This window comes from Arachis hypogaea, chromosome 1 (genome assembly GCF_003086295.3).
Source record: "Arachis hypogaea cultivar Tifrunner chromosome 1, arahy.Tifrunner.gnm2.J5K5, whole genome shotgun sequence".
NCBI classification, from domain to species: Eukaryota; Viridiplantae; Streptophyta; class Magnoliopsida; order Fabales; family Fabaceae; genus Arachis; species Arachis hypogaea.
This window is the reverse complement of record NC_092036.1, coordinates 52,717,376-52,743,439: the sequence shown is the minus strand read 5'-3', so window position 1 is coordinate 52,743,439 and position 26,064 is coordinate 52,717,376. Positions and strand designations below refer to the sequence as shown.

At 37.5% G+C, this 26,064-nt stretch overlaps 1 long non-coding RNA gene across 4 annotated transcripts; it reads right to left on the bottom strand.

Moving 5' to 3' along the window:
• Nucleotides 1-18,069: 18,069 nt before the first annotated feature.
• Nucleotides 18,070-26,064, bottom strand: LOC140173905 (uncharacterized). Of its 4 annotated transcripts, none has more exons than XR_011863085.1 (6): nucleotides 25,334-26,047; nucleotides 24,839-25,231; nucleotides 24,293-24,659; nucleotides 23,860-24,008; nucleotides 20,837-21,010; nucleotides 18,070-19,186 (listed from the first exon to the last, which is right to left on the bottom strand). It is a non-coding gene; the product is annotated as an uncharacterized lncRNA (long non-coding RNA). The 4 variants fall into 4 exon arrangements; XR_011863084.1 differs by having other exon boundaries at nucleotides 24,839-25,640; nucleotides 25,732-26,047; XR_011863083.1 differs by having other exon boundaries at nucleotides 24,839-26,047.

Sequence of the window (26,064 nt, the reverse complement as noted above, 5' to 3'; positions counted from 1 at the left end):
GTTGGTTGTCACAAAAAGGTCCACCATAACTATTGTCTTGGTATGCATCATAGAATGGTTGTTGGTTATAGCACATTGGAGGGGGTTGTTGCCAAGAGGGTTGATCAAATCCTTGTGACTCCTCCCATCTTTGATTCTTCCAACCTTGATGCCTGTTCTCATTATAGTTTCCATTCCTTACAACAACATTGGAACCAAACTTGAAACCAGAGGGGTGAGAATTCATAGTAGCTAAAGAAAATAAAGAACTAATAAAAATTAATGAAAATAAACTCCTAAAACTAGAAACACTAACAAAGAAACGAAAAAGCAAATATTTACAATAACCAATAATAAGGCACACATTTGCAATTTCCCGGCAACGGCGCCATTTTTGACTAGAGGACTTTTGCCGGTAAAGAATTTCACAAAAATAATCACGTTGTAAGTATAGTTTCTAAACCAACAGAGAATCCTTTCGTAATAAAACTTGTTGCCACTAAAGTAAATCCAATAAAATTTATAACCGAAGTATTCAAATCTCGGGTCGTCTCTCAAGGAATTACAGGGAGGTATGATTTATTATTGGTTATAGAAAAGTATCTTTTGGGTTATTTGAAAGGTTTGAACAAGGAATTTAGATTGCGAGAAAATAAATTAATAACTAGAAAAACTCTTGGCAAGGTATGAGAATTGGAAATCACATCCTAGTTATCCTTATCAGTTGTGATGAGAATTGTTTATTGCTCCCACTTAGTTAACCCTTACTAAATAAAGGAAAGTCAAGTGGACTAATAAGTTTGATTCCTCAAATCCTAGTCAACTCCTATGGAAAGACTAGCGTTAGAGGAATCCAAATCAATCAACAAATTCCAAATTTCAATCAGCATCGAGTTTGATAACTCAAGTGTCACCAATTACTCAACCAAATCCAAAAGGGGGAAAATCCAAATAATTTATATAATAAATAAAAGAAAGCAATCATAAATCTAAAATACCTCAAATTATATTAAATATAAAATCAAATCTAATATGAGAATTCATAAATCAAAGTACTAGAATAAATAAAAATAGAAGAGAAACCAAAGTAAAGGAACATTGAACCTGGAATGAAAAAGAAGTAAACCTAACCTAAGAGAAATCCTAAATCCTAAAAACTAAGAGAGAGGAGAGAGCCTCTCTCTCTAGAAAAATTACATCTAAAACTAAAATTATTAATAATGAATGTATCCCCTCATTCTGCCTCCCTCCCAAACTTCAATCTGTGTTTTCTGGGCTTGGAACTGGGCCAAAAAGAGCCCAGAAATCACTGGGAGTGATTTCTGCAACTTTTGCATGTGGTGCACATCACGCGTACGCCTGGGTCACGCGTGCACGTCATTTGGCAAAATCCCTTATCACGCGTACGCGTCAGTTACGCGTACGCGTCAGTCACGCGTACGCGTCGCTCCTCTTTTGCGCTGGTCACGCGTACGCGTCATCTACGCGTACGCGTCACCTCCCGCTGGTCAGCCTCATTATTCCTTTGTGTTCCTTCCATTTTTACATGCTTCCTTTCCATCCTCTAAGCCATTCCTACCTTGTAATCTCTGAAATCACTTAACGCACATATCACGACATCGAATGGTAATAAAAAAGGATTAAGATGAGCAAAATGTAGGCCAAAGAAGCATGTTTTTAATCATAGCACAAAATCAAGAAGAAAAATGTAAAACCATGCATTTTGTATAAACAAGTGTATGAAAGATTGATAAAATGTACTCAATTGAGTACAAGATAAATCGTAAAATAGTGGTTTATCAACCTCCCCACACTTAAACATTAGCATGTCCTCATGCTAAGCTTAAGAGAACTAAAAGAGTGAAGGCAAAATGGTGGGATGTGTATGAAATGCAACCAATCTGTATGAATGCAGCTAAATGCAAAATGCTTTTACCTACTTGGTTAAAAGTAAATCAAATTCTCCAAGAACAAATATGAACTGAATTTCACTAATTCAAATCATAAAATTAAGTACAAATAAACTTGCAAGAAGAAGATAGCTCATGAAAGCAGGGAACAAAGAATCGAGCATCGAACCCTCACTGGAAGTGTATGCACTCTAATCACTCAGGTGTTTAAGGTTCGATCTCTCGGTTCTCTACTAATCTTGCTTTCTAAGACTTACTTTTCTTCTACCAATCAACAGAAAGTTAATGCATAAATACACATATCAAGAGGTCTTTTAAGGGTTGTAATGGGGTTAGGGTCAAGGTAGGATTGTATTTGGTTAAGTGGACTAAAATCTGAATCCTTGATTAACCTAAACTTACCACATAACTTAAGACAATCCATGTAATTACAATGCAAAATCTAATTGCCCATTAACTATGTTTACCACATATTCATGCATCCCAAATTCAAGTACAACTCATATGCATTGATATTATTACTTAACTCAAGAGGGGTGAGAATTCATAGTAGCTAAAGAAAAAAAAAACTAATAAAAATTAATGAAAACAAACTCCTAAAACTAGAAACACTAACAAAGAAACGAGAAAGTAAATATTTACAATAACCAATAATAAGGCACACGTTTGTAATTCCCCAGCAACGGCACCATTTTGACGAGAGGACTTTTGCCGGTAAAGAATTTCTCAAAAATAATCACGTTGTAAGTATAGTTTCTAAACCAACAGAGAATCCTTTCATACAAAAACTTGTTTGTCACTAAAGCAAACCCAATAAAATTTATAACCGAAGTATTCAAACCTCGGGTCGTCTCTCAAGGAATTGCAGGGAGGTATGATTTATTATTGGTTATGGAAAAGTATCTTTTGGATTTTTCCAAAGGTTTGAACAAGGAATTTAGATGGCAAGAAAATAAATTAATAACTAGAAAACCTCTTGGCAAGGCATGAGAACTGGAAATCCCATCTTAGTTATCCTTATCAGTTGTGATGAGAATTGTTTATTGCTCCCACTTAGTTAACCCTTACTGAATAAAGGAAAGTCAAGTGGACTAATCAGTTTGATTCCTCAAATCCTAGTCAACTCCTATGGAAAGACTAGCATTAGAGGAATCCAAATCAATCAGCAAATTCTAATTTTCAATTAGCACCGAGTTTGATAACTCAAGTGTCACCAATTACTCAACCAAAGCCAAAGGGGGAAAAATCCAAATTATTTATATCATAAATAAAAGAAAGCAATCATAAATCTGAAATACCTCAAATTATATTAAATATAAAATTAAATCTAATATGAGAATTCATAAATCAAAGTAATAGAATAAATAAAAATAGAAGAGAAACCAAAATAAAGGAACATTGAACCTGGAATGAAGAAGAAGTAAACCTAACCTAAGAGAAATCCTAAATCCTAAAAATTAAGAGAGAGGAGAGAGCCTCTCTCTACAGAAAAACTACATCTAAAACTAAATTTGTGAATAATGAATGTATCCCCTCATTTTGCCTCACTTCCAACCTTTAATCGGTGTTTTCTGGGCCTGGAACTGGGCCAAAAAGAGCCCAAAAGAGCGATTTCTGCAACTTCTGCATGTGGCGCACATTACGTGTACGCCTGGGTCACGCGTGTACGTCGTTTGGCAAAATCCCTTATCACGCGTACGCGTCGCTCCTCTTTTGCGCTGGTCACGCGTACGCGTCATCTACGCGTATGCGTCACGTCCCGCTGGTCAGCCTCATTATTCCTTTGTGTTCCTTCCATTTTTGCATGCTTTTTTTCCATCCTCTAAGCCATTCCCACCCTGTAATCTCTGAAATCACTTAACGCACATATCACGGAATCGAATGGTAATAAGAAAGGATTAAGATTAGCAAAATGTAGGCCAAAGAAGCATGTTTTCAATCATAGCACAAAATCCTAAAGGAAAATGTAAAACCATGCATTTTGTATAAAAAAAGTGTATAAAAGATTGATAAAATCCACTCAATTGAGTACAAGATAAATCGTAAAATTGCCATTTATCAATGATTGACAATGATATGATGAGGATGAATGATTTGTGAAGTTGAGAAGAGAATTGTGTTGATATACGTGATATTGATGTTGATGATTTGGTAATGTAGCTGGAAAAATGTTAATGAAGATTGATTATAATGTGATATATTGATGTTGAGGTTGAGGATGATGAAAGGTGAAGGAAAATGTGATAAGCTTGGTGTAATATCACACAAAGGGTTAATTTTGATGAGAAATGGAGTTTGAAATGGTTTGGTATGGTTTTGGTTGTGTTTTATAAGAAATTATGAAAATTGTGAAATTGGGTAAATGTTGGTTTTTATGGAACTTTGTCTGGATCATAACTTTTGCATCGGTTTCTAAAATTGGTTGAAATGTCTTAGAATTAAAGCTTATTGAAAACTCTTCGAATCGATATAAATTTTGTAAAGTTTGGAATTTTAAAGAGGAAGTTATGATCAAACAAAGATTGGTGTTAATTGTGATTCCTGGTATGTGCGCACGCACAGCCTTGTGAACACGCACAACCCTGCGAAAATTTTAATCTGTGTGCATGCACAGATCTGTGTGTCCGCACATGTAGGGGAAGGCTCCCTATTTGTAGCACTAGCACAGCTTGTGCGCGCACATACAAAAAGGATTTGTAACCTGTGCGTACACACAGCTCTGTGCGGACGCACACGTTGGGGAGGCCAGTCTGTTGAGGGCGCTAGCACAGGTTGGCGAGCGAATAGACATTGTGAATTTTGGCACCTATGCATACGCACACCTCTATGCGTACGCACACGTTTTAAAACTTCTATAGGGCGTGCGCGCGCGCACCCTTGTGCGTACGCACATACCCTGTTTCTCAATTTTAAACTTTGTTTTCAACTATTTCACCTTCCCAACAAGATTGTAAGCTTCTATAACACCATTTTAAGGCTCTTAGACATAATTTTGGGCTTGAGAACATGGGAAATAATCTAAGGGTTTTATTTGATGATTATTATAAAAAATTAGAAAACGGAGGCTTAGGTTTCGGGTGTACTGAGGATGTGTATGACGGTATGTGACGGAAGATTGATATATGAGATGAGAACTGATGAATTGTTGAGTTCGGAAATGAAATGTGAATTGACAGTAGTTAAGATGAGTCGAGGACTCGGACTGAAAATGTTGATGTGACAGTGGTTGAGATGAGTCGAGGATTCGAATGTGCAATGATGACTCTTTGATGTGTTGAAAATATTTTCTGAAAAACCACTAAACTAGTGTTTTAGTATGAGATTATGATATGCTAAGCGCCTAACAGGGACGGTGGTTAATCCCGCCTGTCGAGGTAGCGGCGGTGGCGGCGTAAGGATGATGGTTAATCCTGCTTACGTTGAGATGTGAGGTCTGAGGCAAGAGTATCCCGCTTGCATCCCTTCGGATCAATAGAGTATGCAGGCACAAAACCCTGGACAGTGATCCGAGCACCATATCTCAGGGGTTCCCAATGATGTTTCTGAAGGGCGACATTTCCATAGAGATGTGTCAGGTTGGCAGTTGAACCGACAATGTGATATCACAACCAGTAAGACAAGCATTCATCATGTGCATTTTCTATCTGTTTGTTTGCTTTACCGACTTGTAATTGTATGCCTAATTGAATAACATGCCTATTTGCTTACTTGAATTACTTGCATGTATGTTTCTACTTGTGTTTTACTTGCATTGTAATTAATTGTGATTTCTACTGGGATTGAGGAGGTTTGGAAGGCGGTGGCAATGGGATTGCATGGAGGATAGGTTGGTGAAGGCTGTGGGACAGCGGTGTTTGGTTAGAATAGAAATCCCTTAAGATAGAGTACCCTATTTATTTATGACAAGTTTTATATATATGTGCTTTATGGTTTTAGTATGCCTTAAGATGAGATCTTGTGATGGATATGGAGCTTAGGATTGCCTTTGGCGTCCCGGGGTCTTATATCCTACATCACTGGGCACTATTACCATACTGAGAACCTCCGGTTCTCATACCATATTTCTGTTGTGTTTTTCAGATGCAGGTTGCAACCTACCTCGATGAGTTGCTTGGATGGTGACAGAAGCGGAGGATCATGATACCTTTTGGAGTCTATTGTTTATTTTGTTTATACATCTCTCAGTTTTGTATTTTGTTTTGCCTAGAGGTTTGTATTTGAGAGAATAAAACTTGTATAAGCCCTTTTAAACTTCAGTTTCTGGTTGTCTGTATATATGGCTAGCCGGCTTAAACTCCACAAGCCGTGGCTAGATTCTTATAATATTATACTATGATATTTTGTTATACTGTATCTGTTTCTTGTGCTTTAAGTTAGTAGCTTCGCTAGTACGTTTTGCGCTTTTTAATTCCTGTTTTTGAGCTATAATATTCATCAGGCTTCTAGATTATATTATTTCTTCTATATATTATATGTATGAGATTTAGAACTATTGTAATATTTGATTAACCTTTGCTTTACAGCGCGAGGTAAGGCTTAGGCTAATTAGGGTGTTACATTTAGTGGTATCAAAGCGGTTCGTCCTCGTGAGCCTGAGGGATGGACCGATTGTGCTTCATTGCATACTCTGTGTGTCTTTTTCTTTGATGCTATTAGGTTATCTGTTTGATATTGCATAACATGCTTGTTTGTGAGTGCCTATTTGGGACAATTGAAGCACTAGACTTTTGATATTGAGACTAATCACCTTGATATCGATTGTTTAGTGTAGATAGGAACCCTAATAGCCACTCGCGGACGAGGTCGAGCACATTCACGAGAAAGTAGGAATGAGCAACTGGCTGACAACCATGCCGAATTCATGGCAGCCATGGCAAACCTTGCGAATACCATGGAGGCTAATGCTGTTGCGACTCTGCAAGCTGTGTAGAGGTTAGGCCAACCAGCAGGGAATGGAAACGGGAATGGTGAAGGGAATGCTAATGATGATGCTAAGGGAAACGGCGATAACACGGGTGGTGTTCAGATGACCTTGGCGACGTTTCTCAAGGTTTATCTGCCAATTTTTTGAGGATTAACTAATTCTACTGAAGCAGACAACTAGTTTCAGGACATGGAGCATGCTTTACAAGTGCAGCACGTTCCAAATAATCAATATGTTGAATTTGCTGCTTATCAGCTGGCAGGAGAGGCCCAGCACTGGTGGCAAACAAAGTGCCGCTTGCTACAGCTCCAGAACGCTGATGTCCCTTGGGATGTATTTCAGACGGCCTTCTACAAGAAATACTTTCCTGAGTCTGCAAGGGAAGTGAATGAGATAGAACGGATGCACCTGAAGCAAGGTGCCTTGTCAGTGGCAGACAACACCAGCAAGTTTGAGGAGCTTTGTAGGTTTTCTAGGGTATGTCAGGGTGCCCCGAAGTCCTACGAGAGCTGGAAGTGCATCAAGTACCAGGGGGGTTGAAGGACAACATTATGACTGCTGTGTGACGAATGAATTCTTGTGTGATCTAGAATTCACAAATAAGTTCTCGTTGAAAGTATAGCTTCTAAACCAACAAAGAATCCTTTCATGCAAAAGTTTGGTTGTCACAAGTAACAAACCCCTAATAAAATTGATAACCGAAGTATTTAAACATCGGGTCGTCTCTCAAGGAATTGCAGGGAAGTGTTCTTATAATTGGTTATGTAAAGGTATATTTTGGGGTTTTTGAATAAGGGAACAAGAAAAGTAAATGGCAATGAAATAAACTAACAACAAATAGAGGCTCTTGGCAAGGTATGAGAACTGGAAATCCTATCCTAGTTATCCTTATCAATTATGATGAGAATTGTTCATCGCTCCCATTTAGTTAACCCTCTAATTATGAAGGAAAGTTAAGTGGACGAATCAATTTGATTCCTCAAGTCCTAGTCAACTCCTAAGGAAAGACTAGCTTTAGTGGAATCCAAATCAATAAGCAACTTTCAATTATCAATCAAAAAAGAAGTTTGATAACTCAAGTGTCACTAGTTACTCAACCAAGGCCAAAAGTATAAAAATCTACTCTAGAATGCAACCAAACATTTTATCAAACACTTGGAAGGCACAAAATAAAAACAGGGAAAATTAATAAGAGAATATTAAATCCAAATAACCTATTAAAAGCATCAATAACACAAATTGAAGAAAGCAATCATAAATATAAAATACTTCAAATTACATTAAATAGAAAATCAAATCTAACATGGAGTTCATAAACCAAATTGGGGAAATAAATAACTCAACAAGAGAAATAAATAAACCAAAGTACTAGAACAATTAAAGTAGAAGAGAAAGTAAATTAAAGGAACATTGAACCTGAAATTAAGAAAAGCTAAACCTAAAATCCTAAAACCTAGAGAGAGGAGAGAGCCTCTCTCTCTAGAAAACTACATCTAAAACCTAAATTTATGAATAATGAGAAGTGTATGAATGAATCATGATTCCCCCACTAACGGTCGGATTTCCTATCGGTAAACAAATTTAAAAATATAATCGCGTTGTAAGTATAGTTTCTAAACCAACAGAGAATCCTTTTGTACAAAAGTTTTGTTTGTCACTTAAGCAAACCCAATAAAAATAAATAACCGAAGTATTCAAACCTCGGGTCGTCTTCTCAAGGAATTACAGGGAAGTATGATTTATTATTGGTTATGGAAAAAGATATATTTTATTTTGGGTTTTTGAAATAAGGAACAAGTAATTTAAATGACAAGAAAAATAAATTAATAATTAAGAAAACTCTTGGCAAGGTATGAGAGCTGGAATTCCAATCCTAGTTATCCTTATCAAGTGTGATGAGAATTGGGTTTTAACCCCACTTGGTTAGCCTTTTCTAAATAAAGGAAGGTCAAGTGGACTAATTAGCTTGATCCTCAAGTCCTAGTCAATCCTTATGGAAGGACTAGTTTTAGAGTGATCCAGATCAATCAGTAATTCCAATTTCAATCAACAGTTGAGTTTGATAACTCAAGTGTCTCCAATTAATCAACCAAATCTAAGAATATAAAAAGCTAAATAAAATCACAGATATGAAATACCTCAAATTGCATTAATAAAAGAAAATCAATCCAAATATAAAGAGTCCATAAACCAAATTGAGAAAATAAGTAAAAGGGACATTGAACTTGAAAATTGAGAAGAAGAAATCCTAATTCCTTTAAGAGAAATCCTAATCCTAAATCCTAAGAGAGAGGAGAGAACCTCTCTCTCTCTCTAAAAACTAAATCTAAACCTAAAATTGTGAATTATGAATGTTGTACCGATTGTTGAATGGATGCATTCCCCCACTTTATAGCCTCTAATATGTGTTTTCTGGGCCAAAAATAGCCTAGAAATCCCTGAAACCCTAAACCCCCAGCGATTTCTGGTACGTACAGGTCGCTGCAAAGTCATGCGGAAGCGTCGTCCACATGTTAGCGTGGATTGGGTGTTTTGCCAAGTCACGCGTCCGCGTGATCGACGCATTCGCGTTGCCTGGCTTCTGGGCAGCTATGGCAAATTATATATCATTGCAAAGCCCCGAACGTTAGCTTTCCAACGCAACTAAAACCGCGTCATTTGGACCTTTGTAGCTCAAGTTATGGTCAATTTAGTACCAAGAGGTCAGCTGGACAACTTTAGCAGTTCCTTCAGTTTCTTGTATTCCTTCCACTTTTACATGCTTCCTTTCCATCCTCTAAGTCATTCCTGTCCTGTAATATCTTAAAACACTTAACACACATATCAAGGCATCGAATGGTAATAAGAGAGGATTAATATTAGCAAATATAAGGCCAAAGAAGCATGTTTTCAATCATAGCACAAAATCAGGAAGGAGAACGTAAAACATGCGATTAGTATGAATAAGTGAGTAAAGAGTTGATAAAAACCACTCAAATTAGCACAAGATAAACCATGAATTAGTGGTTTATCAACCTCCCCACACTTAAACATTAGCATGTCCTCATGCTAAACTTAAGAGAACTAAAAGAGTTAAGGGGAATGGTAGAATGTAGGGGTGTGCAAAAAAACTGGTTTCACTGAACTGAAACTGTTTTAAATAAACCAGTTTTTTTAAATAAAAAACTAAACTGAAACTATAATTTTTATGAAAAACCAGTTTATTAAAAACCAGTTTTTAGTTCAGTTTAGTTTTAAACCAAATTAAAACTGATTTTATTTAAACTCCAAAATTAATTTTACATACTCTTTCTTTCTCTTTCTCCCTTCTCTCTCTCTCTCTCCCCTTTCTTTCTCTCTCTCTCTCTCTCTCTCTCTCCCTTCCCATCTCTCACTCTCTCCTCTCCCTCTCTCTCTCCTTTTCCCCTCTCCCTCTCCCTCTCCCTTCCTTCCCCTCTCTCTTCCTCTCTCTCTCTCCTCTCCCTCATTTCTTTCTTCCACTCCCATCTTTCTCCCCCCTCTCTCTCTCACCCCTTCCTTTTTCTCCCTCTCCCTCTTTTTCCTCTCTCTCTCTCCCCCCTCTACCTCTCCTTTCCCCTTCCTTCTTCTCTCTCATCCCCTCTCTCTCCCCCTTTTTTTCTCTCTCTCCTTCCCCTCTTTCTTCCTCTCTCTCTTCTTCTCCTCTTTCTCCCCTTCCTCTCCCCCTGCTCTCTCTCTCTTTCCCTTTCTTCCTTCTCTCCTTTCTCTATCTCTCTCTTTCTTTCTCTCTCTCCCCCTCCTCTTTGTCTCCCTCTTTTTCTCTCTCCTCCTCTCCTTCTCTCTCTCTTTTTTCTCTCTCTCCCTTCTCTCTCTCTCTCCTTTTTCCCCTCTCACTCTCCCTTCCTTCCTCTCTCTATTCTCTCCCTCCTCTCTCTCCCCTCCCCTCTTTCTTCTCTCTCTCTCTCTCTTTCCCCCCCTCTTTCTCCCTCTCCCTCCATTCCCCCTCTTATCTCTTTCTCTCTCTCCCCCTCTCCCTCCCCCTTCTTTCTTCTCTCTTCCTCTCTCTCTCTCTCCCTTTTTTTCTCTCTCTCCTCTCTCTCCTCTCTCTCTCTCTCTCCTCCTACCCACTTTCTTCCTTTCTCTCTCTCCTTCTCCTCTTTCTCCCCCTCGTCTCTCTCTCTCTCCCTCTCTCTCTCTCTCTCTCTCTCCTTTTTCTCTCGTTCTCTCCCTCTCTTTCCTTTTCTCCCCTCTCCCCTCCCATCCCCCTTCTCTCTCTCTCTCTCTCTCTCTCTCTCTCTCTCTCTCTCTCCCTCCCTTCCCCTTCTCTCTCTTTCTTTCTCTTTTCCCTCTTTCCCTTTTGTTTCTCTCCTCTCCGCCCTCTCTCCACCTCCCCTCTCTCTTCCTCTTTCTCTCTCTCTCTCTCTCATTTTTTCTCTTTTTCTTTTCTCTCCTATTCCTCTCTCTCTCTCATTCCTTATTTCTCTCTCTTCCTTCTTTCTCTCTCCTTCTCTCTCTTTTTTCTCTTTTATCTTTCTTTATTCTCTTTCTCTACTTTTTTTTCTTTTCTATTTCTCTCTCATCCTTTTTCACTCTATATCCCTCTTCTCTTTCTCTCCCTCTTTCTCCAAAATAAGAGAGAGAAGGAGGAGAGAGAGAGAGAAGAGGAGAGAGAAGAGGAGGAGGAGGAGAGAGAGGAAGAGAGAGAAGAGAGGGAAAAAGAGCGCAAGGAAAGAGAGAATGAGGAAGAGAGAGGGAGAAAAATTGAGAGAGACAGAAAGAAAGAGAGAGGGAGAGAGAGAGAGAGAGAAATGGGAGAGAGAGGGAGTGAGAGACAGAGAGAGAGGGATATGGGAGAGAGAGAAATGAGAGAAAAGGATAGAGAGGGAGAAAAGGAGAGAGAAAGAAAGGGAAGGGGAAGAAAGAGGGGTAGGGGAGAGAGAGAGAGAGAGAGAGAGAGAGAGGAGGGAGAGAGAGATGGAGATAGGGAGAGAGAGGGAAAGAGAGAGAAAAGAAAAGGTGGAGAGAGAGAGGGGAAGACAAAGAAAGGAAGGGGGAAAAAGAAGGGGAGTTAGAGAGAAGAGGAAGAGAGGGGAGGGAGAGAGAGAGAGAGAGAGAGAGAGAGAGAGAGAGAGAGAGAGAGAGAGAGGAGGGAGAGAAGGAGAGAGGGAGAAAAGGGAGAGAGAAAGAAAGAGGGAGAGAGAAGAGGGAGAGATGGAGAGAGAGAGAGAAAGAGAAAGAGAGGGGAGGGGAGAAAGAGGAAAAGGAGGAGAGAGAGGAAAAAGGAAAATAGAGAGGAGGGAGAGAGAGAAAGGAGGGGAGAGAGGGAGAGAAGAAGAGAGAGAAAGAAAGAGAGAAAGGAGAGATAGGGAGAGAAGGAGAGAGGGAGGGAAGAAGAGAGAGAGCGGAAGAGGGAAAGGAGAGAGAGAGAGGGAGAGGAGAGAGAGAGGGGAGAGAGAGGGGGAGGGAGAGAGAGAGAGAGGAGAGAGAGAGTGGGAAGAGAGAGGGGAGAGAGAGAAAGAAAGATGGAGAGTGTAAAAACTAGTTTTAGCCTATAAACCAGTTTAAACTAGTTTTTTTAATTAAAACCAGTTTTATTTTTATGAACTGGTTTAAACTGGTACACTATATTATAAACTGGTTTAGAACCAGTTTCATATGTAACAAAGCAGTTTGGTTCAATTTCTAAACCATTTAAAATGGTTTAGTGCAGTTTCAGTTCAGTTTATAAAAAAACTGAACCATGCACACCCCTAGTAGAATGTATGAAATGAAACCTATCTATATGAATGCAACTATATGCTAAGATGTTTGTACGTACTTTGGTTAAAAGTAAATAAATCTTTCCAGAACAAATATGAACTAGATTTTGCTAATTCAAATCACGAAATAAAGTACAAGTAAACTTGCAGAAGAAAATAGCTCATGAAAGTCGGGAACAAAAAATCGAGCATCGAACCCTCACTGGAAGTGTATGCACTCTAATCGCTCAGGTGTTTAAGGTTCGATCTCTCAATTCTCTACGAACCTTGCTTTCTAAGGATTGGTCTTCTTCTACCAATCAACAAAAGTTTAATGCACGAATACACAAATCAAGAGGTCTTTTAAGGGTTGTAATGGGATTAGGGTCAAGGTAGGATTGTATTTGGTTAAGTGGACTAAAATCTGAATCCTTAATTAGCTTAAACTTTCCACCTAACTTTAGACAATCCATGTAATCATAATACCACGTCTAACTATCCATTAACCATGTTTTCCACATATTCATGCATTCTAATTTCAAGTACAATACATATGCATTGCTTTCACCACTTACTTCGGGGCATTTTGTCCCTTTTCATTATTTGTTCTTTTTCTTTTCTTTTTCTCTTTTTATTTATTTATTTTTTTCTATTTTTTTTTCTTTAATCTATATTTTTTTCTTTTTCAATGCATATGATTAATGTATTGAATGCATAAACATGTTCTTAACATTTTTTACATTTTCACACAAAGTCTAACATACTCAATTCCCAAACCAAACATTTCCAAACCCACTTTTCCCACACGTAATTCATGAGCACTTTCACTAGTCTAAGCTAATTAAGGATTCAAATTAAGGACATTATTGTTTTTCGCTTAGAGTTAGTGATGAGCTAAAATAAAGAACAAAGGGGTAAAATAGGCTCAACATTGGTTTGCAAAGGATAATGAAAGGGTAAGGCCATATGGGTATGTAAGCTAAGTGAAACAAGGCCTCAATCATATAAGTATATGAATACATTAAACCATGGAAATATAGAATCAAATAATATACAGATCACAATTTTAGAGAGAAAAACACACACCAAAAATAAAATATATTGGTTGGTAAAATGCAACCAATCAAGTAGGCTCAAAATCTCACTGGTTTTGTGTGTTCGAGCTTTAAACCAAGTTCCAAAATAATATTTCTTCAAACAAGTTTTTCAAAAAGTTTAATTCAAATTAGTGAAATGCTATAAAAAGTTTCTTGAAAAAGAAAATATTACTTCAACCAAGTGGTAAAATATGCACAAAATCAAACAAATATGCAATCAAACATGCAAATGCAACAATGAACAAACAAAGAAAATAAAATATTGGTGTTGAGAAGAAGGTAACTAACCCACGGAAGTCGGTATCGACCTCCCCACACTTAAAGATTGCACCGTCCTCGGTGCATGCTAAGATGTGCAAGTGGATGGGTGGCTCCAACTGACGCTTTTCTCCAAAGATTGTGCAGGTGGACTTGTCTGTCACCCCATATAGAAGTTTTTTTTCTTTTTTTTTTCGGTGGCCATCCTGAAAGAAGAGGAAAAGGAGAAAGGTAACCCAAAAATAAAGATAAGAAAACAAATAAAATATGGTTGGGTTAATGCCAAATAATGAGGGTCTCAATTACATGGTAGCTACAACATGCAAGTGAGAGAACAATAGAAGCACATGCCATATCAATAGTGCAAGAATTGCAACAAAGGGGCAAAGAGTGTGGGTAATGCAAGATAGTATAAGCTCATGTCAATGCAAAAGTAATACAAGTATCATAAAAGATGAGCATTGACTTAAATAATATTACCCAACAATGGAAAATAAGTCACTAAGCACCAAAATAATACCAGAAAATATATAACAACTGAATATGAACAAGTAATACCAATGTAAAAAGAATAACTTTAGGAAAGAAAATAAAAATAAGCACAAAATTAAAATATAATGAATGAAAGCATGCAGATAAATTAAGTAAAATAGAATGAAAGAAAAGAAGGATGAGAAGTTGAAGAAAGGAAGAAGAAGTGAGGAGGGAAAAATTAGGATTGGTGAAGAAAAGATAAGATTTCTGGCGCTGATTTAGATAAGCTGTGCGGCGCAAGCGACGCGGACGCGTGGAGCACGCGTTTGCGTGAGTTGTGATATTTTCAAGTGACACGGACGCATCAGTCATGCGGACGTGTGACTTGATTTGCGCTAGTGGCGTAAGAGCAGCCTCGCGTTCGCGCAACTTTCTGTCTCGTTTGTATATTTCCAAAATTTAGGGTGACGCGTGCGCGTGGGTAACACGCACGCGTGGACGGCCTCACTTTTAAAAGTGATGCAGACGTGTGGGGGACGCGTACGCGTGGTAGGATTTGTGCTTTCAGCATAATTCCAGCTCTACTCCATCATAACTTGCTGCCATACACCCATTTACGTCGATTTTTAGGGGCATGCGTGCGCGTGGGTGACGCGCTCGCGTGGGAGGCTGATTTTTCCACATGACGCGGACGCGTTAGCAACGCGGTCGCGTGAGCGTATTGGTGCCAAAGGCACGCCTCCAGCCATGCTCTCGCGTGACTCTCTGTAAAATATCTTTTCTTCCTTGAGGCACATATGACGCGGACGCATCGGCGATGCTGTCGCATTGCGTGCCATTTTTTTAATAATGCAGTATGCAGAATGCAATGCTAATATGAATGTTATGCATGATTCCAGGTCTAATCAAAACTAAAAAACAAACAAAACAGACTTGAATTAAAACTGAAAAATGGACGATCATACCATGGTGGGTTGTCTCCTACCTAGCACTTTTAGTTGAAGTCCTTAAGTTGGACATTTGGTGAGCTCCCTGTTATGGAGGCTTGTGCTTGAACTCGTCTTGAAACTTTCACCAATGCTTGGACTTCTAATAAGCTCTATCAATACCAAGTAAATTCCTCAAGCTTTGATGGAGTTCTTCACAAGCTTTGAGCTCCCAAAATTGATCCTCATATATTCCCGGATCCCAAATCTTGTTTCTACAGCTGTCTTCAAGTTGATCATTATTGTTCCAGCCGGGTGGCAAGCAATCCGAATTCTCACTAAGGCATCCAAACAGCTTCCTAGACCCATTCAATTGAGCTCTGCACCAACACCTGTACTCCAGTGCGGAATGCGGAACCTTAATGAACCTTGCCTGACAACTCCAACCACTAACCATCTTCTTCTTATTCTTAATGCCACAAAGAGTTCTAAGTTGACCATCTGTCTCCAGTAGCCCATATTCAAGTGGGAAAGCAAAGGATAAGGATAGGAATTTTGCCCACTTGAACATTATGTTGGACGGTAATGGCCTTGGGAGAGGTGTTTCTAATGAATTTGCAAGCTCTACTCCCTTATGCTCTTCTCTGACAACTTCCACCTCTTTGCAAGCTTCTTCAATATCAACCTCTTCCTCTTGGTAGCTTTCTTCCAATTCAATCTCTTCTTCATTGCGCACCAAGGGCATGGGAGGTTGTGCTTCTTCTTCTTGAATCCCCATCTCTTGATCAACCTTTTCCAAGTCTTCAACTATGATATGCCTTGGAGGTTGTACACCTTCCTCAACATCAACATCAAACACCTTGGAAGGAGGCTTTATGACTTGACCTTCCCATGAAGGTTCAGCATCTCCTAAGTCTGCAATCACATTTTCCTTTTCAATAATTGCTGCTTTGTCCAGTTGTTTAAGTATAAAATCGTACTCCTCCTTGATGATTTCTTTTCTATGACAACTCCCTTCAACTACTCCTTCATCTGCAAATGTCTCTTCTACCTTCACCTTTAGTGCCTCCTCTAGCTCCTTATGAAGTATGGATTCGCGAAGATGATCCCTTCTCTCTTGTTCCATGTCAATAGTATCATTGGGATCATGTTGCTCTTAGATTGATGGATGTGGGTGCTCTTCCAGGGAGGGTGGTGATGGGATGGAGAGATCATTATGGGATTAAAAAGGAAGGGCACTAGAGCTTGAGGGTTGATTGTTGAAGGTATTCAGTGGTCCAATTTGGGCGACGAGAGCTTGTATAGCAGAGTTTAGATCGATAAGTGCCTTCTCCATGGAGGTTTAGGGTGTATAGGAGGGTTCATTTGTTGGGAGAAAGGGTTCATGGTAGGAAGGTGGTTCATCTTGATAATGATAAGGAGATGGTGTATATTGAGGTGGTGGTTCATGAGAGTAGTTGTGGCCATATGGAGGTGAATGGTGGAAAGGGGCTTGTGAGTATAGTGGTCCAAAGTCATGTTAAAAAGGGGGTTCATAGGCATATGGTGGTGGTTGTTGATAATCAAAAGAGTGCTCACCATAGCCATTGCCTTGATATGCATCACAGAATAGTTGTTGATAGTCCATTGGAGGTGGTTGTTGCCATGAGGGTTGATCAAATCCTTGTGGCTCCTCCCATCTTTGATTGTTCTATCCTTGATGCATGTTCTCATTGTAATCTCCTCTTCCTGCAACATAATTGTAACCAGACTCATAGCCAAAGGGGTGAGAGTTCATAGTAGCTAATAAAAATTAAAAACAAAAACAAATAAACAAGCAAAAGAAAATAAAATAAAAATAAATAAGAGAAAAGATTTGAAAAAGATTTGTTTTTAAGATTAGAAAAGATAAGATAAGTTAGGTAAGAGAAGATAAGTTTTTAAATTAAAAGGTTTTGAAATTTAAATTTTGAATTTGAAAATTAAATTTTAAATTTTAAATTTTGAATTTTGAATTTTGAATTTTGGAATTTAAATATTGAAATTTGAAATTTGATTTTGAAGTAAGATAAGATAAGATTTTGAAAAAGATATGATTTTTGAAAAAGATTTGAATTTTGAAATTTAAGACTAAGATAAGATAAGATAAAAATTTTAAAATAAAAAATATAATCGCGTTGTAAGTATAGTTTCTAAACCAACAGAGAATCCTTTCGTACAAAAGTTTTGTTTGTCACTTAAGCAAACCCAATAAAAATAAATAACCGAAGTATTCAAACCTCGGGTCGTCTTCTCAAGGAATTGCAGGGAAGTATGATTTATTATTGGTTATGAAAAAAGATATAATTTATTTTGGGTTTTTGAAATAAGGAAAAAGTAATTTAAATGACAAGAAAAATAAATTAATAATTAAGAAAACTCTTGGCAAGGTATGAGAACTGGAATTCCAATCCTAGTTATCCTTATCAGGTGTGATGAGAATTGGGTTTTAACCCCACTTGGTCAGCCTTTGCTAAACAAAGGAAGGTCAAGTGGACTAATTAGCTTGATCCTCAAGTCCTAGTCAATCCTTATGGAAGGACTAGTTTTAGAGTGATCCAGATCAATTAGTAATTCCAATTTCAATTAACAGCTGAGTTTGATAACTCAAGTGTCTCCAATTAATCAACCAAAGCTAAGAATGTAAAAAGCTAAATAAAATCATAGATATGAAATACCTCAAATTGCATTAATAAAAGAAAATCAATCCAAACATAAAGAGTTCATAAACCAAATTGAGAAAATAAGTAAAAGGAATATTGAACCTAAAAATTGAGAAGAAGAAATCCTAATTCCTTTAAGAGGAATCCTAAACCTAAATCCTAAGAGAACGGAGAGAGAACCTCTCTCTCTAAAAATTACATCTAAACCTAAAATTGTGAATTATGAATGTTGTATCGATTGTTGAATGGATGCATTCCCCTACTTTATAGCCTCTAATCTGTGTTTTTTGGGCCGAAAACTGGGTCAAAAATAGCCCAGAAATCGCCCCCAGCGATTTCTGGTACGTACTGGTCGCTGCAAAGTTGCGCGGAAGCGTCGTGCACGCGTTTGCTTGGATTGGGTTTTTTGCCAGGTCACGCATCTGCATGATCCACGCGTTCGTGTCACCTGGCTTCAGAGAAGCTATGGCAAATTATATATCGTTGCGAAGCCCCAGAAGTTAGCTTTCCAACGCAATTAGAACTGCATCAGTTGGATTTTTGTAGCTCACGTTATGGTCAATTTAGTACCAAGAGGTCAGTCTGGACAGCTTTAGCAGTTCCTTCAGTTTCTTGTATTCCTTCCACTTTTACATGTTTCCTTTCCATCCTCTAAGCCATTCCTGCCCTGTAATCTCTGAAAACACTTAACACACATATCAAGGCATCGAATGGTAATAAGAGATGATTAATATTAGCAAATATAAGGCCAAAGAAGCATATTTTCAATCATAGCACAAAATCAGGAAGGAGAATGTAAAACATGCGATTAGTATGAATAAGTGAGTAAAGAGTTGATAAAAATCACTCAAATTAGCACAAGATAAACCATAAAATAGTGGTTTATCACCCACTTTACAACTTTTATTCTGTGTTTTCAGGCTTGGAACTGGGCCAAAGTGGAGCCCAAAAATCGCCCCCAGCGTTTTCTACATTTTCTACAAGTGGTGCATGTCACGCGTATGCGTCGCTTGGCAAAATTCTTTGTCACGCGTACGGGTCAGTCACGCGTACGCGTCACTTGTCTTCTGCACTAGTCACACATACGTGTCAGGTACGAGAACGCGTCACTATGCAAATCTCCAAATCACGCACACGCGTCAGATACGCACACGCATCGCTCCTCGCTGGTTATCTTCTTCAATTCTTGTGCTCCTTCCATTTGTGCAAGCTTCCTCTCCATCCTCTAAGCCATTCCTGCCCTATATAGACTGAAAACACTTAACGCATGGATTGCGACATCGAATGGTATAAAGGGGGATTAAAAATACACAATCTAAAGGCTTAGGAAGCAAGTTTTCAATTATAGAACAAAATTGGGAAAGAATTGTAAAATCATGCAAATTATATGAATAAGTGTGAGAATAATAGATAAAATCCACTCAATTAAGCACAAGATGTACCACGAAATAGTGTTGCATCAAACCTCCCCACACTTAAACATTAGCATGTCCTCATGCTAAGCTCAAGGTGACCAAAAAGAATAAAGGCAAAATAGTAGGATATGTATGAAATGCAACCTATCTGTATGAATGCAGCTAAATGCAAAAATGATTCTATCTACTTGGTTAAAAGTAAATCAAATTCTCCAAGAACAAGTATGAACTGGATTTCATTAATTCAAATCATAAAATGAAGTACAAATAAACTTGCAGAAGAAAATAGCTCATGAAAGCCGGGAACAAAGAATCGAGCATCGAACCCTCACTGGAAGTGTATACACTTTAATCACTCAAGTGTTTAAGGTTTGATTCTCTCAATTTTCTACTAATCTTGCTTTCTAAGGCTTGCTCTTCTTCTGCCAACCAACAAAGAATTAATGCACAGATACACATATCAAGAGGTCTTTTAAGAGTTGTAATGGGGTTAGGGTCAAGGTAGGATTGTATTTGGTCAAGTGGACTAAAATTTGAATCCTTGATTAACCTAAACTTCCCACCTAACTTGAGATAATCCATGTAATCACAATAAGAAATATAACTACCCATTAACTATGTTTTCCACGTATTCATGCATCCAAAATTGAGTACAACTCATATGCATTGCTATCACCATTTATTTTGGGGCATTTTGTCCCCTTTTATTATTTCCTCTTTTTCTTTTTCTTTTCTTTTTCTTTTATTTTTCTTGTATTTTTTTTCTTTGTTTTTCCTAATGCATATGATTAAGGTATTGAATGCATAAACATGTCCTCAATATTTTTCACATTTTCACAAAAAGTCTAACATACTCAATTCCCAAACCAAACGTTTCCAAACCCACTTTTCCCATACTTAATTCATGAGCACTCTCACTAGTCTAAGCTAACCAAAGATTCAAATTAAGGACATTATTATTTTTTGCTTAGAGTTAGTGATGAGCTAAAGTAAAGAACAAATAGGGTAAAATAGGCTCAAATTGGTTTGCAAAGGATAATGAAAGAGTAAGGCCATATGTGTATGTAAGCTAAGTGAAATAAGGCATCAATCATATAAGTATATACATACATTAAACCATGGAAATATAGAATCAAGCAAGATATAGATCACAATTTTAGAGAGAACAACACATACTAAAACAAAATATTGGTTGATAAAATGCAACCAATCAATTAGGCTCAAAATCTCACTGGTTTTGTGTGTTCGAGCTCTAAACCATATTTTAATATAATATTTCTTCAAACAAGTTCAATAAAATTTTAATTCAAATTAGTGAAGTGCTATAAAAAGTTTCTTGAAAAAGAAAAATATTACTTCAACCAAGTAGTGGTAAAATTATGCACAAAATCAAACAAACTTGCAATTTCGCATGCAAATGCAACAATGAACTAACAAAGAAAATTAAACACTGGTGTTGAGAGGAAAATAACTAACCCACGAAAGTCGGTATCGACCTCCCCACACTTAAAGATTGCACCGTCCTCGGTGCATGCTGAGATGCACAAGTGGGCGGGTTGCTCCAACTGATGCTTTCTCTCCAAAGAGTGTGCAGCAAACTTGTTTATTGCTCCAGTTAAAAATTTTTTCTTTTTCTTTTTGGTGGCCATCCTGAAAGAGGAGAAAAAGGAAGGGAAAGAACCCACAAGCAAAGATATGAAAAAAGATAAAACATATGTGGGCTAGTGCCAAATAATAAGGTTCTCAACTACATGGTAGCTACAACATGTAAGTGAGAAAATAATAGAAGCACAGGGCATGTCAACTAAATAGCAAACAAGTGAAGAAGCACCCAAAATAATGCAAGAGATATGCAGCGGTTGAGTACGAAAATTTTAACACCTGTGTGATAAAATAGAAAATTAGAAAAGAAGATAAAAATATGAACAAAATTAAAATGCAAGGAAAGAACGTATGCAAATGTAATATGTAAAAGAGAATGAAAGAGAATATGGATGAGAAGGAAAGAGAAGAAAGTGAGAAAGGAAGAGGAAAGAAGAAAAGGAGAGAGGAAAGTAGGAGAGAGAGAAGAAGAATAATGAAAAGGAAAGGAGGAAGGGGAAAAAGAAGAAGAAGAAGAAGAAGAAGGAAGAAATTAGGATTGGGAGAGAGGGGATATGTGAGATCTGGCGGCGTTTTGGTTTAACCACGCGGGGCATGCGACGCGTACGTGTACAGCACGCGTACACGTGGGTCGCATGAAGTTCAAGTGACGCGTAAGCGTCCGGGACGTGTAGCGTGATCTCAGTTTGTGCAAATCGCGCGAAGGCAGCCCCGTGCACGCACAACTCTCGAATTAACCAATCGTTCAACGACATGATCACCACGATGATTATCTCTAAGGGTAAACACGAACACAACACTTGTTTTATGTTTGACGGTAAGACCATACAGTTTATTATCACCATGAACTTCAATATCATAGAAGATTTCAGCGGTTTTGGTGGTTTCCAATTCAATCCATAATCCTTGCTTGAATTTGATAAAAGCTAACCTTGTTTTGTACGTTCTGGTTTGATGAATGCTTTTTTTATAGCTAAACACACACAAGAAAGCAACAACGAACTCCGTAGGCCCTGATGGTGCAGAATTGAATGCAACACGAACTTGATGATAATCTGGCTTTCCAGAAAACAAGAAGAGTTTTGGAAGCTTGAATTTGGCACGAGATAATGGGTTGAAGAATAAAAGCTCAAAAAACGTTTGGCTCTTGTCACTCACATAATCAAATATATTGAACATCAACCAACCTTGCACCGAGTGAACCCTGTTATCGGTACGGTTGATTCCTTGCGTCCATGTTTCAGTGAGCACAGTAGAATCATGGTTGCTCCATGGGGTGGATAAGCTTCCAAAGTTGTTGGGATACCCTGTTGAAAGAGAGAGCATCAATGGAAGCTGAGATGAAAATATGGTGTCAGCGGCTTTTCGCCAAGAGCGACATGTGGTACGACAATTCATGGCATCATCCAAAAATAGCCTTTGAAAAATTAATTCCAACGGTAAAAGAGGCAAATACATCCAAGTGATCCAACCCATTGGAAGATGATGGATAAAATGTTAGGTTGGAGTCGCAATGAGGCTGGGCTATGTGTGGCAGTTGGGAAGGCGCGATGAAGCACGAATGCGTGTAGCGGCCGTGGCTGCAGACGCACGAGGAGGCCAGAACGTGTGTGACTATGTGGTGGCTTGCGAGAGACAACGGGGTTGTGGGGAGCTAGGCAGAAGGGTTTGTGATTATTGAATCTCAAATTCAAAATAAGGATTATATCTAATTAATTTAAAATTTGATTTGTTTTTTAAAATTAAAATTAACTTTTTTTAATATATTATTTAGGTTGTTTGAAAAAAATAAAAAACTATAAAAATTATTAAATAATAATTTAATTAAATTTTGTTTAAATAATTTAATAATCTTTAAATATATACTTCAACCTGTACGTGAGTTTTTGCTTTTTTAAATTTATTAGGTAGACAATAATTTTTGTGAATAATGCGAATAATATATTCTAAAATTAGTCCAATAAAGTAAAAAAAATATTCCACTATCAAATTATTCTCTAAACCCTAATATTAGGATAACTATCTGCGCACCTAATGAATTAAACATCTACCCATTATTAACTGTGTATGAATAAAACCGAATAAAAAAAATAACTATACAATTAAAAATAATGAATATAATCATCTGCATACTTATTGAATTGAACATCTGACATATCCGTTGTTCACATTGTTTAGTATTCTCATTGTTTACCTATACTATTCCATCATTTAAAGATGTGTTTGGAATATAATTGAATTAAAATTAATTTAATTTTAAAATAGGAATTAAAGTGATTTGTAAATGTCATGGATTCAGATTATGACTAAACTAAAATTACTTAATTTTTTAAAATAAAACTTAGTTAGAATTGAAATAATTTGATGTGATAAAACATAAAAAATCGTTTTTACCTTTTAAATATTTATATAAAAAGTAAGAATATTAGTGATAATAGGCAAATCTTTAGAAGTGAAAACTTCTCAAATAGGTATTTAATAATATCCTTCAAAATCATCTAATTACTATTACTATATCAATAAAAATAACTAATTACCAAATCATGTACTTAAAATGTTATCTCAATGAATAAATTTAATTGAACAATAATATAATTTACTCTTGTGCATTAAAATTAAACTCCGACAAAACATGAAAACACTGACCCACATACCATTCTCCCTAATGCTACTGCTAAGCCTTTTTTTTTCTCCTATGTTGGTAAGAATACAATGTTAAAATCGGTCCTTTTTCTACTTTTGTTGTCTACCATTAGAATTTCCATCCTAAACAAGACAAAACAGATATAACACATGTACATTCCATATAAGTGATTAAAAAAAGCTGCTAGCAAAATCATAAGAAATCTATATCATACTATTACTAATGAAAGGCAGGAATCAGCAGAAGAACAAACCCTTATGAATGAAAAAGAAATCAGCGAATGGTTTGACTGTGAAGCAACTCAACAGCAGCAGCAACCACTCCTTTTCCTTCTGCATTAATGTCCAATCCTGGTTCTTCAATTTTTCTGTTCAGAAGCTTGTCAAGCTCTCCATGTAATTTCTGCAAATCCCGTAGCGAATTAATCGTAACAAGAAGTTGTGTTTTCTTAAATTTATTGATAAAATGAGATGATCACTCGCATGAAATTGTCTTTATGTAAAAATGATAATTGAGAACTGTCAAATGGTAGTTTAGTTAAACATTCAAACCACCTAATGGTTCTTACTTATATGGTCTTCACAAGAAGATAAATACTTGTGGATGGTCACCAAAAAATAAATGTGTATAGTCTTAATTTTTCTAAGCCATCAAATATTTGCTGGAACAAGATTGAGGGACATTACCCATATCAAGTCAATTACACTCTTTGAAGCAGAGAAATGAAGATAACCTCCAAGCATCTCAATGCCCTCGCCATTTTCGCCGGGGAAGATTACCGCCAAACAGAAGCAGGGCATAATCTAAAATGTTGGTAGAGTCTCTAACATAGATGCTGGTGGTTTTCACCTTTTCGCTATATACCATGTAAGGCAGAGGGAAGAGATGAACCCGGGCATTGACAGAAGCTGGATGGATGTCAACCTTCCCAACTTCTTTCGTATAGAACGCCGTCCGTTTTCCTCTTCTTTTGCACTGAACAACATTAGGGTAGAGCCCGGCACAAAGGATTACACAAACCATCTCCAAATCATGACTGTACTGGTTGTAAGCCTGCATGCACATACATCATGTATTAATGTTTGATTACTACCATATCAGCACTTAACTAACAAATTAGTCGACGGAAAAATTCTAATTAGTGTATTCGGAACAGAGGAAAACAAAGCTGGGGGGATATGGGTAGTAGTTGTTTAATAAAAAGCAAATGAAAGTTACGACTAAGAGCTTACATTAGGACCCCTGGACTTGTCAACAAATTCAATGTAAGATAATAAATTGAGAAACTGTAATCTCATATCATCAATCAACCGCAAGGTTACTGAGGATAGAAAATTGTCCCAACAAAACTGCTTCTCATTCCCACTAGGTTTTGCCTCCTTCCATCCTTCAAAAAGCTATGTGATCACTGAACCGAAATTCCACAAAAACAAGAAAAGAATTAGTGTAAGCACAACCATGATCAATGCAGTAAATTCGCTTGAACAATATCCGAAGGGAACATTTCTCAGTAACTATTTGTCTAACTTGCAACTTGCAAGAATCACCAGCAAAAGATCGTTTTGCATCATCAGCTTCCTCTTTTCTGTTAATAGGCAAGACAAATGGGTTGGAATATGCAAGAGCTGCAGCAATTGTTAAGGCAGGGTTAAGGCATTGAAAGATAGAGCCCAGGAGAAGAATCTTTCCAATATTTGGGTCCAAAGGTATGGTGCTAAGATGCCGACCTGTAAGATTAAATTGGCTCAGATGATGCGTTCGTAAAAGCTAGCCTTTGCTTGAATTTGAATATCATAAAAGATTTCATCGATTTCAATGGATTCAATCCATGATCCTTGCTTGAATTTGATAAAAGCTAGCCTTTGCTTCTTATCTTCTGGTCCGATTAAGTTGTACACTTTTTCTTGATGGCAAAACACAACCAAGAAAGCAACAACGAACTCCTCAGACCCCGTTGGTGCAGAATTGAATGCAACACGAACTTGATAATAATACGGCCCTCCAAAAAACAAGAACAGTTTTGGAAGCTTGAATCTAGTTCGAGAAAATGGGTTCAAGAATAAAAGCTCAGAGAAAGTTTGGCTCTTGACCCACTCATAATGAAATATATTGAATACCAACCAACCTTGCACTGAGTAAACCCTATTATAACTACGGTCGATTTCTTGCGGTCATTTTTCAGTGAGCACAGTGGAATCATGGTTGCTCCATGGGGCAGATAAGCTTCCAAAGTTTCAACAGCACGTTGTTGAAAGAGAGAGCATCAATGGAAGCTGAGATGAAAATATGACGTTAGCGGCCTTTCACCAAGAGCGGCATGTGGTACGACAATTCATGACATCATCTAAACACAGCCTTTGAAAAATTAGTTCCAACAATTCCAAAGGCAAATCCATCCAACCCATCGTCCATCGAAATATGATGGATCAAATGTTAAGTTAATGATTTAATCAAGGTG